Genomic DNA, 17456 nt, shown 5'->3' with positions numbered 1-17456 from the left:
CCTGGCCGGGGTGTAACTTGGGCCGAGAGGCCTGACCTAACTCGCCTACCGCAGCTGAGTCTCAGGTCGGAAGCCTACACTGAGAAGCTTGCCGAAGCACATAACAAAACGTGAGTTCGTGACAGAATGGATCAGGAGGTACTAGATAACACGCCCGGGCGTGTTCTGGCCGGTGGGAACTAAAGTCTGTCCAGCAGAGTCAGCTGGACACAGTTATCCTGTGCTGAGGGAGCCTGGGAAAGGACTGCCAGCAGCTTGGCAAAGTTTAAATGGGAGTGAGCCTTAGAAGGGAAAAGTTTAAATATGACAAATATTTAGGAGACACAAAATAAATTTAAATTCAAGCAAAATGTTTTTGAAATGGTAATCCGAGGGAATTTTTGGCACATATACTCCCCCGCTGAGTACCGGTGGTCAGGGTTAGCGACTGGCCAAAATAAAAATATACCTACCCTGTTTATTAATTACTTATTTCTAAATAGGTTATAACCAAAAGCCTTACCAAATAATGATTTAACCTATGTATCTTATCAATTAATTGACTTATTAACTAAGTGGATCCAATTATAACTAAATATCTTACACTTAAAATATTCTAACGATGAACATATTAGTGCTAGCACTCTTACATCTAATACCATGGTTTTTTTGGGGAACTTAAATACTAGGACCTAGGATTTTTGGTTATGTTCTCAACCTTGAAGTTGAGTGTGGCATGCCGTGGTTTAGAGCTGTTCATTCAATAGGAATTTTCACAAGGTTGCACCTATTTCATGTAAGGATGCACCTTTTTTAAATGTGAAATATAAACACTTGTCCTATATTCGCCAGAACTGGGGTCCGCCAATGCGACAGTTACTGGTGTCAAGAAACGTTGGATTTGTAGAGGGCCAATCCAACGGAAAGAAAGTTTAGCTGCTTTTGTCAACCGCTTTGCTTTGTGGATGTGCTCTGCACATGACTAAGTCGCCTACCCTGTAGGGGTTAGGTGAGCGTTTCTTGTTGTACTTTCTCCTGCTTGCCTCATGGGCTAAGTTGAGGTTTCGACGAGCTCTTTTCCAGACTTCCCTTATGTTTTTGGGATCATCCGGTAGTAGCTCTTTTAAAGACCATATATTTGAAAGAGGTGTGTTGGGGCTATATGTAAACATAAGCTCAAAAGGTGTAGTCTTATGTCCTTCATAGTGTGCATAGTTGAATGCCATCTGCAACCATACTAAGTTATCATCCCAACTATCCTGCGAGTTCGCATGGTATGCAATGAGAGCCGACCGGAGGTTTCTGTTGAATCGCTCCGCATGCGAAGGCTGGGGGTAGTAGGGGGATGTTGTTACATGCTGAATGCCATGAGAAAAGCACATATTTTTGAACTTTTTGAAGTAAATGTCGTGGCATTATCCTTTACTATAATAGAGGGTAAACCAGATATTTTAAACACGTGATTTCGCAATGTCTTAACTGTGGTTTCTGCAGTGGCTTTTATAAGTGGTATCAGCCACACAAACTTGGAAAAGGCATCGATGCAAACGAGGAGCATAAAATTTCCTGCTTTTGAACGGGGGAAAGGTCCCACAAAATCAATAAACAGTTTTTGCATCGGCCGTTCGGCCACGTCCGAAGACAAAAAACCAAACTGAGTATTCTGAGCAGGTTTGCTTAATGCACATAATTTACATAATTTTACCCTTTCGGCGATGTCTTTGTGCATGCCGTCCCAAATGAAATGGCGGCGTATGCTTTGGATAGTTTTATAGGTTCCTAGGTGTGCTCCAATGGGCAAAGTATGATAATATTGGAAGATCATGTCCCTGAGATGTTGAGGAAGGGCTATTTTGAATGATAGGGACTGCTGTGTGCGCCGATATAACAATCCTATTGATAGTTTGTAATATCGTGGGCCTTTTCCTGATTTGACTTGTTCAATGATGTCGGCCAAATGTGGATCTGATATTTGATGGGCCTGTAAGTCTGAAAATGCTAACGGAACGTCTGTGAGGAGGGCTTGACACCTAATTGGATTTTCATCCTGCGGAGCAGGGGGTGTAGAGGGATTCTCGAACATCCGAGAAAGAGTGTCAGCCACAATATTTTGCGATCCTCTTATGTGCTGAATAGAGAATTTTAGTGAAGAAATTTTTGCTATCCATCGGCCAAGTTTGCCTAGTTGTTTCGGATGGCCTAGAAGCCAAGCGAGGGCCTGATTGTCAGTTTCTAACAGGAACTCTTTGTGTTCAAGATATTGGCGAAATTTGTCAATGCCAAAAACTACTGCGAGGCACTCTAGTTCGTAGGCTGAGGATGCTTTTCTCTCTTGATGTGTTAAGGTGCGCGAGGCAAATGCTATAGGCTGCCTACAACCATCAATTTCCTGTGATAAGACTGCGCCTAGAGCTACACTAGATGTATCTGTTTGCAGTATGAATGATTTAGAAAAATCAGCCATGCGAAGCACTGGAGGTCTGGCAATAGCATTTTTCAAAAAATTGAATGCCTTCTCCTGTTCGGGACCCCAATTAAATTTTACAGTTTTCTTTCGAAGAGCATTCAGTGGTGTGGCATGCTCGGCAAAATTAGGGATATACTTAGCATAGAAATTAGCCATTCCAATGAATCGAGCAATGTCCTTTGTGTCTTTGGGAGGTTGAAATTCAGCAATCGCTTTGGTGCGGGCCGGATCAATAGTGACTCCTTTACTTTAAATAACATGCCCGAGGAAAGAAATTTCAGAAACTGCAAACTTGACCTTTTTGGTATTTACTGTTAGTCCTGCTTTTCGCAATCTGCCGAGAACTTCTGAGAGGTGTCTGACGTGTTCTTCAAATGACTCAGAATATACTACAACATCATCCAAATAATTAAAAACAAATTTAAATTTCAGGTCGCCTAATACCTGATCAAGTAGGCGAGTCAGTACCTGAGCACCTGTGGCTAGTCCAAATGGGACTACTTTATATTGGTACAGATTCCATGGGACACAAAATGCGGTGATGGGTTTCGAGTCTGGGGTAAGTGGAATTTGGTGGTAGGCAGAATTTAGGTCGAAAACACTGAAGAATTTGGCTTTGCTGAACCAATGGCAAGCAGAATTGAGGTCCGGTAGAGGTGTCATCTCGATACATATCTGCTGATTAATCTGGCGATAGTCAACTACGACCCTGTGACCTTGACCTTTGGGAACCAAAAATGCAGGTGAGGCGAAGCTAGAGGTCGAAGGTTCGATTACATCTTTGTCGAGCAAGTCTTGTATGTGTTCTCGCATGATCTGCATTTTAGGGCCTAACAACTGGTACGGGTGCCTTTTTACAGGGGTTTTATCCAAGAGTTTGATTTCATACTGAATTAGATGAGTGCAGCCTAATTTATTGGTCAAAACATCTGAAAAATTCTTGCATAAATTTTGAATATAATTTTTCTGTTCTGGATTGAGATGGTCCAAAGGTAATATGTTTCCATCCTCAATGCCAGTGTGAATTATATTGACTCTACTTTGACTCGTTAATTCAGGTGGCCCAAAAGGGATAACTACCTCATTATTGAATTTAAATTTAAAATGGCCAGCTTGCAAATCAATCACTAATCCAGTCTTGGCAATAAAATCCGACCCAAAAATCAAATCAGTTGCTATATCATTTGATACTAGGAAAGGGAAAGTCCAAGAAAACAAATCTATCTTGACCTTGAGAATAGCTATCATACTAATTTTTAATGGTTGTTCTGAAGCGGTAAAGCATTGTATGTTTGTGGATTGAGTTCTTTGAATTAATTTGTTTTTCTGTAATTCGCGAAAAAGATTCTCCGAAATAAGGCTGCGGACTGATCCAGTATCAATCAATCCTGGAATTTCGTGTTTACCAATTATTGTACTTGCGTAGGGCACAACCATAGGAATATTTGCAAAGATGTTGTGACATGTTCTTTTACCAGGTTTTCTAGGGCAAACACAGGTCTGGCAATACTGTGCTATAGGTGCAGAATTTCTTTCCTGTGTGAATTCATTTTTATTTTTGGCTCTGAATTGGTGTTTTTGTTTCTTTGTGGGTATTTCTGTTTTGCACGAAGACTTACTCTTTTTCTCCTTATGTAATGGGGCACGGCTTTTCCCCTGGGAATTTCTTTCCATACCAAAACTTTCCTTACGATTTTGTGGTGTCTGGATTACCTGTTTTTGGTTAAATTTAAATGAGCAACATCTTTGAGTCATGAACACTGGTGGCTCAGAGAGGTTCCTTTCTGGCCACCGCCTTATGGGTTTTTTGGCATATTATTGTTGTTGTTCTTGTTGTAATAGTAGTTGTTCCTGTTCTTTGTGCGGCACTCATTAATTGTGTGTCCCGACTTTTTACAATACCTACAGAAAGGTATATGGTTTTGTGGGGGGTGAAACTTCCCCTGTGAATTATTATGACTGTTTTGTTTTTGCTTATCAGCTGCTGTTGTATCTTTAGAAAGTTCTCTGGGGCTGTGCGAGAACGATGTCTGATTCCTCTGGTAGTCAGCAAATTGTATGTTTGTAGCATGAATGCATAACTTATCTAGGTCAGCAAAATTAACAGGACGGGCCTGAAACACAGAACGGGAACGTTCCGCTGGATTCATTCCATCCACAATATTACTGACAATCTCTGCCTCTGACACGTCTAGCTTGAGCACTAGGGAGGCCTCTTTAATGTCTGAAATGTAATGTGGCAAAGCCTCACTTTTTCCCTGGAGTCTGCCAAACCATTCCAGACGAATGTTAGTGAGCAGGCGGGAGGGAATGAAATAGTTTAACACATCTGTGTGATATTCATCGAATGTAGAGTTCGCCTCTATAGCTAGTGAAGTGCGCTCGCTGAGGGGGGGCTGGGTGTAGGGGAAAACAATCTCCAACAATTGCCTGTCATTAATATTTCCTTTTTGTCATAGTTTCAACAGATTCCTTAAGAATTCGATCAATTTATCTGGGTCCAATCCATTAGTTTCCGGGAAACCTACTTTCAGACGCTCTACTGGGTGAGCAATCTTTCCATAGAATTGAATCCCACAAGCCTGAGGGACTGTTGTCGTTGTATGTGGTGCCACTGCAGTAGGCTCCACGCTCTGTGCTTGTGTTGCAGGTGACAGATTTCTGGAGGGGTGGATAATGGTGGGTAGTGGGAGGTAGGTAGTGGAGGGGCTGACTTGTGGGAGTGGAATTTCAGCCTGAGAGGAGGGTAGTTGGGTGGTAAAAAGGGTGGTGAGAACATTTTGTTGGAGGGGTGAAATGTGAGGGAGAAATGAGGAGGTTGGAGGGCGGAACTCGGGTGTGATTCGGGGTGAAGTGAAAGCTGAAGGAAACTGACCATATGGATTATAGAATGTTGCCCCTATGGAAGGAACATAGATTGGTACAGATGGGTAGTGAGGGTATGAAATGACTTCAGGAATAGGGCGGGTGTATGTCACATTAGTCACTGCATGTGGTATGGGGGCCACATTGAAGCTGTACGGGGGGTGCGCACCAATTGTGGGTTTAATGACCGTAGTGCATGGTAGTGTATTCGGAAATAGGCTGTCAGTAAAGGCGACTAAAGGAGTTGGAGATGAAACAGTGGTAACATTGCCTAATGGTCGTGCGGTAGTCTGGGAGGGGGGAGGGAGGTAAGGTAGAGTCAATGATACTGAGCTTACACTCTCCTGTGTTTCAGTAGGAGCTGGCTTAGAAAACTCTAACTCTGGCGGAAAGCTTAGTGTCTGGGGAAGGCTTTGCGCGAGGTTTTCCTGAGTGTGTGGCTCCGAACTGGTGCTACTTTCAACATGGACTGCTTCACTCTGACCTAGAGAAGTTAACTTGTTCTTTAGTTTTTGGGAAAAGCCTGACACTTGATTGAGACATTTGTCGATATCCTGGCGATATACCTCATGTAATGTATTGGCTGATAATTGGGAGAGGTTCTGGCACCTTCCAGCCACATGTGTGAGTCTCGTGAGCATACGCAAAATATTGGTCGCGCTATTTTCACTCTCGAGGGTATTTATATAAGACGCAATGTCTTGAAACTTAGAAGAACAAATATTAAACTCCTGTACATCATCAATAGTCAAATAGGAAGGACTAGCGGGGATATTGCTTTGGCAAGCGGCTCTCAACTGCTTTCGGAGTGTTATAACATCTCCTACACCGGATTGACCACGAGCCTGGAGCTCATAAATCAGATCCTCGCGGGTTAGGTACTCCGGAGTAATCATGATTAGGTTTGCTGTGATAAGATCAGAGCCTTAAATAGTTAGGTATTAAAACTCCCTCTTAATTCTAGACGTAATTACTAGACACTTCAAACACTCTTAAAACTAAAGCTTATGAAAAATGGTGTAGTGCTTATTATTATGATATCATGAATTGGCCAAATTCAGTCGCACCCTGAGGAACACCGAGTATTGAGTGGGGGAATATTTTGCACTCGAAAGATACAATAACTGATGCAGTTTAAAAGTTAGTAGATACGCTACTAGTGCGTATTTTAATCACCCACAAGGACTGCAAGTCAGTGTCCTCGAGGTTTGACGGGGTTAGAGAGGGAGGTTGGAGGCTTGAGGCGGGAACAGAGATAGCTTTATCTTACAAGGTTGCTTGACGTCATGAAGGCCGTCCGTCGCCGGCTGGAGAAGGGGGGGGGGGGGGTGTTTACAACTGATAACGCACGCGCGACTGTGGAGCGCCCGGCATAGATGAACAGCGAAGGAGGGGGGGGGGGGGGTTTACACAACTTGTGACCCAGTCTGAAGTGAAATGGTTGGCGCCCCTGACAATATGGCGGCGCAGTAGTAAAATAAACTTAAGTACCGGTACACCATAAGAAGGGACTCTCAGCGGACCAGAATTAAGGGATCTTAACTTCCGCGTAAGACGGACATTAAAGCAAAAAAGAAGTTAGTTTAAAAAAAATATCTTTATAATTATAAGCAACTAGTTAAAGTGAAATTCAAAATATAAAGCGCCAGCAAACAGTTTACAATAGCCATACACAAAACATATTAAATGAAATTACGAAAATAAGTATTATTTTCTTTTGATACTAGATATACTTATAAAACCCGAAATCACGGCCGTACATAGCCATCGGTAACCACGCAATATGCTACCATTATGTAACCAACTCGTGTCTTACATATTTCTATAAGTACTTAAATGCAAAAGCTTGGAAGCACTGAGCAAAAGTTGGGAGCGAGCCCTAATACCATAGCATTTCCCAGAGGTGACACGAGTGGAAACAAGATGAATTTAGAGCACTCACTGGAGAACAGGTTGAGTGTTTGAGGATCGACAAGGCAAAAAAATCTTAAAGACTACGGTGTTAGTTTATAAGCATATTCATTTTATTGTTGACATAGGATTATATATATTAGATCCAATTATTTCTCCCTCGTTTTTTTACACAGAAATTTCCATTATTACAATGCAGTCCTAATTTAAACTTGTTTATACCTCATTTGAATATAATTGAAATCGAGTAATTACGAAGTTACTCTCTCGTTAAGTTACCAAATGTTGCAACTTATCCTAACCCGGCCGGGGATCCAACGGAAGTTAACATACATTATAAAAAGTAGGATACAATATCAAATTTTAACCATACCAACTTCACTTGTATCCTTATAGTAAATTATTTCTGAAATTACATTATTATTTAATCATTTCGAGGCTGCTGTCATATACAATTTTTGTTGTAACCAAAACAATGTTATTGTCCTTAACAGTGATTACAGACTAATTTTCTAGTCCTGTTGGCTGGCGCATGTCGTCAAGAAGGAGAACAATGGTGGCCGAGAAGAAAGAGAAGCCCGCTGCAGGGTCGCTGGTAGAAAGGGTTGCATCTGTAGTTAAATTTGGAACTCGGGAGACGTCCGGGGTGGTACTTAAACCCACATCGTGGGTTGCCACTCGCAGATTAATCCATGCAGGAAATGTGACACAACCGTGGGAGTCAAGCAAAAATACGATGCACTTCCGGCACTACCGAATACTGCTTAAAATCAATAATGAAAATACAATATTTCGGGAACACTCCCGGGTCAAAAGCGACTACCTACATACTAAGTAGCCAACTGAAGAGATCACTCGAAACAAAATTTAACTAGCGAAATAATTCGCGGACGACGTTCCAGGACACGATCTGGGCTCGGTCGAGACAGAAGGACGACTTCATCTCATCATGGGAAGCGCAGTACATTAAAATGCCGAAAGGCGCCTGGGGGCAAAGATTGGCTGATACCCCGTCAGTTAGGGGCCTATGCATCAACCGGGGGTATGTGCGTATTGCAGGTGGACGGCAGTCAAGGGGCAACTCGTAGAGGGGTGTAAGAGGCTGGGACGGGGGGCACTCTCGTGGCGAGTTACGGAACTAAATGCAGTTGGTTGTCGAGACCGCCACGAGAGATCGCGGTGGAGGCACTGCACATAAGCTAGGACCAAAGGGGCGACACTGGCGCTCCGAGACGAGAGGCTGGGGAAGTAGATGGGTTCTTGGTCGAGACATAGGTCGCAGAGAGCGCGAATGTGCCGCGCTCAGGCGGGTAAAGACGGAACTGAGATTTAAACATTAGTTCACGATACCACCGAGAGGTGCCGTTTGTGGTATAGCTGCGAAAGGGAAGACCTTGGTAGGAGCACTTCTCGGAACAGGGAGGGTTATGTAGGGGGGGAGGGGGGGGTTATGCACAGTCAGTGGGAAAGCGGGGCTCCGGCCTGAGGCTACGTGCCTGGCCGGGGTGTAACTTGGGTTGAGAGGCCTGACCTAACTCGCCTACCGCAGCTGAGTCTCAGGTCGGAAGCCGACACTGAGAAGCTTGCCGAAGCACATAACAAAACGTGAGTTCGTGACAGAATGGATCAGGAGGTACTAGATAACACGCCCGGGCGTGTTCTGGCCGGTGGGAACTAAAGTCTGTCCACCAGAGTCGGCGGGACACAGTTATCCTGTGCTGAGGGAGCCTGGGAAAGGACTGCCAGCAGCTTGGCAAAGTTTAAATGGGAGTGAGCCTTAGAAGGGAAAAGTTTAAATATGACAAATATTTAGGAGACACAATATAAATTTAAATTCAAGCAAAATGTTTTTGAAATGGTAATCCGAGGGAATTTTTGGCACAATAAGAATAAGCTTAGTTGAGTAACATCTTTAATTTGTTTTGAATTCAATGTACATATCGAAAATCAGGTACAATTAATTCAACTGATTGAATTCAATAAATATTTGATCTTGTGAAACGGCCATAATGGTGATTTAGATAATTATATATGATCACATACGATACATCTTGAGAGTCCGTATAAAGCCTATTACAATTCTATAAGTATATATTAAAATGCTTTTCATATAGATATGTGTAATATTATTAAAACTAGTTAAAGTATGATTATCACTAAAAAATGAAAATCCTTCAACAGTAAGTTATGTTTTATAAAATTTCAACAAAACACACATACAAAAAGAGAGTACTAATCATGCCACATAATTCAACACAAAATACACATTCCAGTAGGTGCTACGTAAAAATAACTTCTATTTTTATGCTGATAACTCTGCATTGTTTTATATATCCTTATTTCTAACTTTTAAAATTCTCTACACATTAACTGAAATAACTTATTTACAGAGTCTTAGCAAATGTTGGTCTGTACCACATACAGTTCGTACGATATCTCTACGTGAAACACATACAGTTCATTATTAGTAATTTTAATTATATTAACATCAACATAATAAAAATTAGTATAGGGCCTAGGTTGTTCACTGTTAATTGAGTACTTCTGAAGTATTTTCATTTTGAGTTAACAAACATACCAAAACATTCCATTCTTGCCACATTGCCATTCTTCGAGTAAAGTTGCAAAGAAGACAACAAGATAATATAAGTATGTATGAAGTACCATATTTTAAACCCCTATTAAATTAATAATAACTAAATCTCTTTTCTGGACTATTAAGTAATATTTTTATTACTGTTATTTGTAACTTAAATAAAATGACAACTAACAAATTAGTAAAATATATAATTATGTGCGATATAGTGTGACCTTTGTACTTGGACGGCAAACGAATATAATAAAATGTCTATGACAATGTTAACTTTACTTACTATTATGAAAAGAAACAAAATGGGCAGATAAGCATATTCTACGCTGACATTTAAAAATGCTCAATTCAAAATTAACATTCCCTAGCAAGAAAATTTATTTTATGTCACCACAAAAAATCAAACTGCGGCGTAGCCTAATTCATAACGTCCTTCGTACAGATTTCTTGGTCTGCTTTTTAAAGCCTCTAATATAAAAAACAATTAAATTACTGCTAGCATAAGTAGTTATTGCTAGTGAAATATAAAATATCCCAAGCCCGATTTTTCAAACTTATTTTCGCATTTATGCTGGCAGGTTGTTGCGATAAAGAGTTGACTTCTAAACTAAACCTGAACCTATGTCTTAGAAACAATGTGTCTAAGGGTAAATTTAACTGTCCCAGATAGTCACACACGTCAGATGGCATATCAATGTGAAAAAAATTGTTTTATACATGCAATAATGTTGTCGCAAAACTATTAGCCAAGTTTCTAAATGAAAATTTTTTTTAATTTTTTTTTTACAGAGTGATAAAAGTAGACCATCTCTTCAGTATCATGCACATCAGTTTATGTATTATTCATTTAAAAATTTAATTTGTAATTTCTTATAACTTCATGCTTGACGTAACATAATTTTCTTGTTTAGTGTTTTAAGTACCTGCTGTTAACATAATTCTTGTAAAAAATAATATATCCAATTTATTCTTTGATATTTTAGATATTTGGGACACAGATTATTTAAATAGAATTTTGCAATTTATACTGTAAATTTATATTTTTAATATAGTTTTTTTTCAAACATCCTTTGCCCTATATGTGTTATTCAGGATTCCCACTACATTTCATAAAGAAAGACGGTGATTAATTATGGAAAACACTGACTACTCGATAATTTAAACTCAGTATTTACAAACATTATATTTTATTTTCGTAATTGACTGTTTTGCTGAATGTGACTTATTCATTTGCCATGCCACTGCAATATTGTTGAAAACACACAATTTGCCTTCAAACATAATAGTCTTCACGAATGCTTCTGCAGACGTAGCATGACAATCAGCGTTTTGTAAGCTGTCGGATGTAATTTAGCAATATACCAGTCATATACTCTTACAATAAATAAATTTTGTATCTTACATTTCATCAAATCGTTTAAATGTGATACGATGTGGCGTTTCAAAAATCATTGAAACTGTTACAGGACTAGTACTTTTTGCTGTCAATGATACAGTTTCCTGAGTTTTAGGATTTTGTTAATATAATAAGGAAAATGTATGGCACATATCATATCTATTCATTTCGATGTGCAACAAAACTTTTGTGATATACAGGTATATGTTGAAAGTAAAAGACAAAATGAGTTTTTTATGGGGAACAAGGTGGCTTATTCGCATTTTGGATGTGATAGTGATCTCAACATCAAAAATTTGAAGCTATTCACCACGTAGTATTTTATTGTTTCAATATAAGGAAATATAATAAATTAGATGGCGGAATTCATCCATTAAAATAATTACATCATGTAAAATAATTAAAATTACAATCCTGATTCAGAATTATCGGAAAGTATACAATCTGCAAGCACATACTCACTGTTTATGCTGTTATTTAAGATTCATCATTTGGCCAAATTAAATTTTCAATTTGATCATTCAGTATGGTGGTGCTATGCATGTTCAACAAAATAAATGCTAAATTAACGAAATAACAAAATTAATGCTCACTTCAAGCACTCACACACTAGGACATGCCCAGTACCATACATCTTCAAAGCCTTCAGAGTCTATCCTTCTTAAGCCTTAAGACAAATGTCTCCGAAACAAAAGACCTACTCTATAAGTTTACTAGACATTTATATGCTTGTCATAGCACACATCGATAAATATCTTCGTAAATAACCCAACATATTATCAGACCAACAGCATTCGATTTATACACCAACATATCCATCAACACAAGTCCATTCTACATTAAGCTCCTCACTTACTTCCACCAGTCTACTCAGCTACACTCAGTACACAAAAACTAAAAGAAGTCAATTAACAACCTAGTATTTATGTACATTCGGTCATTTAACATGAGGTGCCCGCCATATTGAAATTTGGGCACCATCTTAGATATTTGTATTTATTGACTTATTAGTTCGGGAAAAATTCCAAAATTCACCGAAAAAATCACACATTATTTTACATATTGAATCGAAACTTGCTTCGATCTATGGACGAAGCTGAAAATAAATTTAATTTAAATACCAGAAAAGTGTCAGGTTCGAGAAACAAAACACCACAAGTTCATTTACAAACATAATATTTATTACATAAATTCTATCCTACTACATGGTCACTTGCGAAAGCCAGCAAACTTATAAACATTTAGCCCTGCATAGACGTGAAACGACTAATTCTTAGCTCCATCAGCTCCAACTGCTCCTAATGCTCCAAACGCTACAAAAGCTCCAACAGCTCCAACTGCTCCTAATGCTCCAACAGCTACAATAGCTCCAACAGCTCCAAATGCTCCAAAGGCTCCAAATGCTCCAACAGCTCCAAATGTTCCAAATGCTACAAATGCTCCAACAGCTCCAAACACTCCAAATGCTCCAACAGCTCCAAAAGCTCCAAATGATCCAAATGCTCCAACAGCTCCAACAGCTCCAAATGCTCCAAATGCTTCAAATGCTCCAATTTCTCCAAATGGTCCAATCTCTCCAAACGCACCAACTGATTTAAATTACTTTTTTTTTATCGAACTTGACATGTTCACATGCATGACTTTATTAGTATACATTTTTGGATGTCAGTGAAGACTTTTTTACACTTTTACGTTATAACTTTTATTTAGAAATGAGCTTTTCGACAAATTTTTAAAATCCATTTTTAAAAAAATATTAATTTTTCTTCAAGTTTATACACATGCATTTAATTGAAACCATTATTTTATGTAGCCAGCTTCCTTCAGTTCTTTAAGTATGAAGGATATTTCTTTGATGTTCGAATAGTTTCCTGCACAAAGCGAACCATGTAGTAGTCTTAGCCTGTCAACCAATATGTTAGGATCTTCCCATGAGGTATAATCAATCTCTTCTGCTACGTTCATCTATTATGTTTTTTTTTTTAATATTATTATCTCTGGTGTTTTTCGTTTCAACACCAACCACAAGGTCACTTTCGGCATCGAGCCAGTGATTATCACAAGCTTAATCAGGATAATTTATTTATTACGACGATTACACCGTTTTGGTCTTAGGCAGCCATCACAGTCTTCGATCCTGATCGCTTTTGGTGCTTCAGCACAGTACTCAATCATGTCAGCCTTAGTTGTGACAGCACAGACAGCGATTATGTCAACCTCAGATGTGTCTCCACAATCTTCAATCAGGTCAGCTTCAGATGTTTCATCACAGTCTTCGGTCTTGTCAGCTTCAGGTGGTTCTCCATCTTTCACATTTTCATGGAGACGACTAGATATTGGTGTAAATATTATTACATTTCTTATGAGGTTGCTACTTGCTTCGTTTGTTTTTAATTTTAAATTATTGTTTTGATCTATATCAATATTTTAAGCATTAGCTTTTTTTACATTCTTCATAATCATTAATGTCGTCTAATATTCTGCCTTCGTTCCTCTTCCACGATTTTGGAACACAGTCTTCGTTATCTTAATTCATCTCAGTTGTACAGTTCTTGCAATGTCTATCCAAGTAATATCTTCAACCAAAGGATTTATGACACTGACTGCAGTTAAATGGTTTTTGACAATGACCCAAACTCTATACTCGCTTCTCTCATGACGTTTAGCATTCTTTCTCAAGGTAAACACCTTGCTGCAGTATCTACAGTGATGTCGGTTTGATACAGCTACAGGCAACGAATCAGGGTACATGTTAGCTTCTGCGACTGATGGCCGATGAAAACCAAGAGTTGTATATTAAACCATTACTTAAATAGAATTTTTTAATTTATTTTGTCAGCGAGAGTTAAGTTATCTCATACAAAAGTACTGGTTGTAAGAAGTTCTACTTTTCATCAACAGATTACTCCACATGTTGCTAGCTGGTAAATAATAATTATTTCTTTTATGCTGGATGCGGGATGCTCACTAACGATCTGTTGAAAAAGGTGTGCTTCCCTAGATCTCAAGAGGAAGAACATCGTCCTTATTTAAAAAAATTAGTAAATAACATCATGGCCTAGCGAGAATCACAAGATAACCTATTCACATATTAGCATCCAGCATGTATCAGTTGTCTGTAAAAGCTGTCTCTATTGTCTGTATAAGCAGTCAATGTATTGTGTGGGATGCAGGATGCTCCCTAACGATCGCAACAGAAGGAGGGCTTCGCTAGTACTCAAGGGGAAGGGAAATCTTCGTGTGTGATAGAGTTTCTCAGTTGTTTAATGAAGTAGTAATCGTCTGATTAATGATCTTCTGTTTTTGTCTGATTTCCACCTGATAAAAAAAATTTTAAGTACCGATTTATTAATATAAATTGGGAAATTTATACGAAACTCTGAATAAAATTACCTACCAAGGACAATGCAGTTTGTCTAACATGTTAATGCTTCTCACCTGTCCCATAGCATATTATTTGTCTGAGTAAGGTTATTTTTTTTAAATCCACCTAATATAAATATTTTAAGTGCTAATTTATTAGCAGGATTTCACTAATTAAATGTAACTCTGAATAAAATGACATGACGCATTTAGTAAAAAATCATTCATGCAGAGATCGATATTTCACAAATAATCAGGATCACTCGGAGAAAACCATCAGACGTCTAGCCAGGAATAATCAAAAGCATTTGGATAAATCCATTAAAATATTAACAAGAATAATCGGGAGCACACGGAGAAAACCTTCATTACATTGACAAGGATTATTAGAAGCACACGGAGAAAACTACCATAATATTGACAAGAATAATCAGAAGCACACGGAGAAAACCTCCATAATATTGAAAAGGATAATCAGAAGCACACGAAAAAAAAAAACACCATAATTTTGAGAAGAATAATCAAAAGCACACGGAGAAAACCACCACACGTTTTCTTGATATCATAAAATTAGAGGGAAAAAAATATTTAAAAAAAATAAATTAATATAAAATTTAAAATAAAACAAAAAATACATAAATAGATTCTGCTAGCTTGTGAACTTCTCATTGATGAGCAAAGATAGAGTTCTAGTACAAGCTAGAACTTTATGTATTTTTTGTTTTTATTTTAAATTTTTTATTAATTTATTTTTTTTAATATATTTTTCCTCTAATTTTATGATATCAAGATAACGTGTGGTGGTTTTCTCCGTGTGCTTCTGATTATTTTTCTCAAAATTATGGTGGTTTTCTCCGTGTGCTTCTGATTATCCTTGTCTATATTATGGAAGTTTTCTCCGTGTGCTTCTGATTATTCATGTCAATATTATGGTAGTTTTCTCCGTGTGCTTCTGATAATCCTTGTCAATATTATGATGGTTTTCTCCGTGTGCTCCCGATTATTCTTGTTAATATTTAAATGGATTTCTCCAAATGCCTTTGATTATTCCTGGCTAGACGTCTGATGGTTTTCTCCGAGTGATCCTGATTATTTGTGAGAAATCGATCCCTGCATGAATGATTTTTTACTAAATGCGTCATGTCATTTTATTCAGAGTTACATTTAATTAGTGAAATACTTCTAATAAATTAGCACTTACAATATTTATATTAAGTGGATTTAAAAAAGTAACCTTACTCAGACAAATAATATGCTATGGGACAGCTGAGAAGCATTAACATGTAAGACAAACTGCATTGTCCTTGGTGTCTAAGACAGGTAATTTTATTCAAAGTTTCGTATAAATTTCCCAATTCATATTAATAAATCGGTACTTAAAATTTTTTTTATCAGGTGGAAATCAGACAAAAACAGAAGATCATTAATCAGACGATTACTACGTCATTAAACAACTGATAAACTCTATCACACACGAAGATTTCCCTTCCCCTTGAGATCTAGCGAAGCCCTCCTTCTGTTGCGATCGTTAGGTAGCATCCTGCATCCCACACAAAACATTGACTGCTTATACAGACAACAGAGACAGTTTATACAGACAACTGATACATGCTGGATGCTAATATGTGAATAGGTTATCTTGTGATTCTCGCTAGGCCATGATGTTATTCACTAATTTTTTTTAAATAAGGACGATGTTCTTCCTCTTGAGATCTAGGGAAGCACACCTTTTTCAACAGATCGTTAGTGAGCATCCCGCATCCAGCATAAAATAAATAATTATTATTTAGCAGCTAGCAACATGTGGAGTAATCTGTTGATGAAAAATTGAACTACTTACAACCAGTACTTTTGTATGAGATAACTTAACTCTCCTTGGCGAAATAATTTAAAAAATTCTATTTAAGTAATGGTTTAATTTACAACTCTTAGTTTTCATCGGCCATCAGTGTCAGAAGCTAACATGTACCCTGATTCGTTGCGTGTAGCTGTATCAAACCGACATCACTGTAGATACTGCAGCAAGGTGTTTACCTTGAGAAAGAATGCTAAACGTCATGAGAGAAGCGAGTGTAGTAGTTTGGGTCATTGTCAAAAACCATTTAATTGCAGTCAGTGTCATAAATCCTTTGGTAGAAGATATTACTTGGATAGACATTGCAAGAAATGTACAACTAAGATGAATAAAGATAACGAAGACTGTGTTCCAAAATCGTGGAAGAGGAACGAAGGCAGAATATTAGACAACAATAATGATTATGAAGAATGTAAAAAAAGCTAATGCTTAAAATATTGATATAGATCAAAACAATAATTTAAAATTAAAAACAAACGAAGAAAGTAGCAACCTCATTAGAAATGTAAATATATTTACACTAATATCTAGTCGTCTCCATGAAAATGTGAAAGATGGACCACCACCTGAAGCTGACAAGACCGAAGACTGTGATGAAACATCTGAAGCTGACATGATTGAAGATTGTGGTGACACATCTGAGGTTGACATAATCGCTGACTGTGCTGTCACAACTAAGGCTGACATGATTGAGTACTGTGCTGAAGCACCTAAAGCGGTCAAGATCGAAGAATGTGATGGCGGCCTAAGACCAAAACGGTGGAAACGTCGTAATAAAATAAATTATCCTGATTAAGCTTGTGATAATCACTGGCTCGATGCCGAAAGTGACCTTGTGGTTGGTGTTGAAACGAAAAACACCAGAGATAGTAATATTTATTATAAACATAATAGATGAACGTAGCAGAAGAGATTGATTTTACCTCATGGGAAGATCCTAACATATTGGTTGACAGGCTAAGACTACTACATGGTTCGCTTTGTGCAGGAAACTATTCGAACATCAAAGAAATATCCTTCATACTTAAAG

Source organism: Bacillus rossius, chromosome 2, assembly GCF_032445375.1.
Source record: "Bacillus rossius redtenbacheri isolate Brsri chromosome 2, Brsri_v3, whole genome shotgun sequence".
Classification (NCBI taxonomy): Eukaryota; Metazoa; Arthropoda; class Insecta; order Phasmatodea; family Bacillidae; genus Bacillus; species Bacillus rossius.
Note: the sequence above shows the minus strand (reverse complement) of the source record.